Source organism: Hypomesus nipponensis, chromosome 28 (assembly GCF_054491055.1).
Source record: "Hypomesus nipponensis isolate SF chromosome 28, ASM5449105v1, whole genome shotgun sequence".
Classification (NCBI taxonomy): Eukaryota; Metazoa; Chordata; class Actinopteri; order Osmeriformes; family Osmeridae; genus Hypomesus; species Hypomesus nipponensis.
The window spans coordinates 677501-680000 of NC_140388.1; the positions used below are offsets into that span (position 1 = coordinate 677501).

Here is a 2500-nt window from a genome sequence, read left to right on the forward strand (position 1 = left end):
TCTGATCTCGGAAGCTAAGCAGGGTCGGGCCTGGTTAGTACTTGGATGGGAGACCGCCTGGGAATACCAGGTGCTGTCTGCTCTTTTGCTCATTCACTTAGAAACTGAAATCTTGCAATATGCACAAGTAGTCCTTCATGAAAGGGGCTGGAAGCTGTTTTCATTTTGACACGAGAGAGAGAGAGAGAGAGAGAGAGAGAGAGAGAGAGAGAGAGAGAGAGAGAGACTACCTTGCATTGTCAATTGCTAAATCTGTATATGGATAAGTAGCCTATGGTTGTCAACTTATTTCGTACGGCCATACCAGCCTGGCAACGCCCGATCTCGTCTGATCTCGGAAGCTAAGCAGGGTCGGGCCTGGTTAGTACTTGGATGGGAGACCGCCTGGGAATACCAGGTGCTGTATGCTCTTTTGCTCATTCACTTAGAAACTGAAATCTTGCAATATGCACAAGTAGTCCTTCATGAAAGGGGCTGGAAGCTGTTTTCATTTTGACACGAGAGAGAGAGAGAGAGACCACCTTGCATTGTCAATTGCTAAATCTGTATATGGATAAGTAGCCTATGGTTGTCAACTTATTTCGTACGGCCATACCAGCCTGGCAACGCCCGATCTCGTCTGATCTCGGAAGCTAAGCAGGGTCGGGCCTGGTTAGTACTTGGATGGGAGACCGCCTGGGAATACCAGGTGCTGTATGCTCTTTTGCTCATTCACTTAGAAACTGAAATCTTGCAATATGCACAAGTAGTCCTTCATGAAAGGGGCTGGAAGCTGTTTTCATTTTGACACGAGAGAGAGAGAGAGAGAGAGAGACTACCTTGCATTGTCAATTGCTAAATCTGTATATGGATAAGTAGCCTATGGTTGTCAACTTATTTGGTACGGCCATACCAGCCTGGCAACGCCCGATCTCGTCTGATCTCGGAAGCTAAGCAGGGTCGGGCCTGGTTAGTACTTGGATGGGAGACCGCCTGGGAATACCAGGTGCTGTATGCTCTTTTGCTCATTCACTTAGAAACTGACATCTTGCAATATGCACAAGTAGTCCTTCATGAAAGGGGCTGGAAGCTGTTTTCATTTTGACACGAGAGAGAGAGAGAGAGAGAGAGACTACCTTGCATTGTCAATTGCTAAATCTGTATATGGATAAGTAGCCTATGGTTGTCAACTTATTTCGTACGGCCATACCAGCCTGGCAACGCCCGATCTCGTCTGATCTCGGAAGCTAAGCAGGGTCGGGCCTGGTTAGTAATTGGATGGGAGACCGCCTGGGAATACCAGGTGCTGTATGCTCTTTTGCTCATTCACTTAGAAACTGACATCTTGCAATATGCACAAGTAGTCCTTCATGAAAGGGGCTGGAAGCTGTTTTCATTTTGACACGAGAGAGAGAGAGAGAGAGAGAGAGAGAGAGAGAGAGAGACAGAGAGAGAGAGAGAGAGAGAGAGAGAGAGAGAGAGAGAGAGAGAGAGAGAGAGAGAGAGAGAGAGAGACTACCTTGCATTGTCAATTGCTAAATCTGTATATGGATAAGTAGCCTATGGTTGTCAACTTATTTCGTACGGCCATACTAGCCTGGCAACGCCCGATCTCGTCTGATCTCGGAAGCTAAGCAGGGTCGGGCCAGGGTCGGGCCTGGTTAGTACTTGGATGGGAGACCGCCTGGGAATACCAGGTGCTGTATGCTCTTTTGCTCATTCACTTAGAAACTGAAATCTTGCAATATGCACAAGTAGTCCTTCATGAAAGGGGCTGGAAGCTGTTTTCATTTTGACACGAGAGAGAGAGAGACCACCTTGCATTGTCAATTGCTAAATCTGTATATGGATAAGTAGCCTATGGTTGTCAACTTATTTCGTACGGCCATACCAGCCTGGCAACGCCCGATCTCGTCTGATCTCGGAAGCTAAGCAGGGTCGGGCCTGGTTAGTACTTGGATGGGAGACCGCCTGGGAATACCAGGTGCTGTATGCTCTTTTGCTCATTCACTTAGAAACTGACATCTTGCAATATGCACAAGTAGTCCTTCATGAAAGGGGCTGGAAGCTGTTTTCATTTTGACACGAGAGAGAGAGAGAGAGAGAGACTACCTTGCATTGTCAATTGCTAAATCTGTATATGGATAAGTAGCCTATGGTTGTCAACTTATTTCGTACGGCCATACCAGCCTGGCAACGCCCGATCTCGTCTGATCTCGGAAGCTAAGCAGGGTCGGGCCTGGTTAGTACTTGGATGGGAGACCGCCTGGGAATACCAGGTGCTGTATGCTCTTTTGCTCATTCACTTAGAAACTGACATCTTGCAATATGCACAAGTAGTCCTTCATGAAAGGGGCTGGAAGCTGTTTTCATTTTGACACGAGAGAGAGAGAGAGAGAGAGAGAGAGAGAGACCACCTTGCATTGTCAATTGCTAAATCTGTATATGGATAAGTAGCCTATGGTTGTCAACTTATTTCGTACGGCCATACCAGCCTGGCAACGCCCGATCACGTCTGATC

At 47.3% G+C, this 2500-nt stretch overlaps 7 non-coding genes and 2 pseudogenes across 7 annotated transcripts in view; all 9 read left to right on the forward strand.

Moving 5' to 3' along the window:
* Positions 1 to 82, forward strand: part of LOC146217560 (5S ribosomal RNA) — a 119-nt pseudogene extending 37 nt beyond the window's left edge.
* Positions 83 to 290: 208 nt separating this feature from the next.
* Positions 291 to 409, forward strand: LOC146217561 (5S ribosomal RNA). Its single transcript, XR_014751227.1, has one exon. It is a non-coding gene; the product is annotated as a 5S ribosomal RNA (ribosomal RNA).
* Positions 410 to 581: 172 nt separating this feature from the next.
* Positions 582 to 700, forward strand: LOC146217562 (5S ribosomal RNA). The gene has a single exon (XR_014751228.1). It is a non-coding gene; the product is annotated as a 5S ribosomal RNA (ribosomal RNA).
* Positions 701 to 878: 178 nt separating this feature from the next.
* On the forward strand, positions 879 to 997 carry LOC146217563 (5S ribosomal RNA). Its single transcript, XR_014752682.1, has one exon. It is a non-coding gene; the product is annotated as a 5S ribosomal RNA (ribosomal RNA).
* A 178-nt stretch (positions 998 to 1175) lies between these two features.
* On the forward strand, positions 1176 to 1294 carry LOC146217564 (5S ribosomal RNA). Its single transcript, XR_014752769.1, has one exon. It is a non-coding gene; the product is annotated as a 5S ribosomal RNA (ribosomal RNA).
* Positions 1295 to 1558: 264 nt separating this feature from the next.
* LOC146217565 (5S ribosomal RNA) lies at positions 1559 to 1688 on the forward strand (annotated as a pseudogene).
* Positions 1689 to 1856: 168 nt separating this feature from the next.
* LOC146217566 (5S ribosomal RNA) lies at positions 1857 to 1975 on the forward strand. The gene has a single exon (XR_014751230.1). It is a non-coding gene; the product is annotated as a 5S ribosomal RNA (ribosomal RNA).
* Positions 1976 to 2151: 176 nt separating this feature from the next.
* Positions 2152 to 2270, forward strand: LOC146217567 (5S ribosomal RNA). Its single transcript, XR_014751231.1, has one exon. It is a non-coding gene; the product is annotated as a 5S ribosomal RNA (ribosomal RNA).
* A 186-nt stretch (positions 2271 to 2456) lies between these two features.
* The window catches only part of LOC146217568 (5S ribosomal RNA), a 119-nt gene continuing 75 nt past the window's right edge, over positions 2457 to 2500 (forward strand). The window contains exon 1 of the ribosomal RNA XR_014752110.1: positions 2457 to 2500. This exon is cut by the window's right edge and continues 75 nt beyond it. This is a non-coding gene — a ribosomal RNA (5S ribosomal RNA).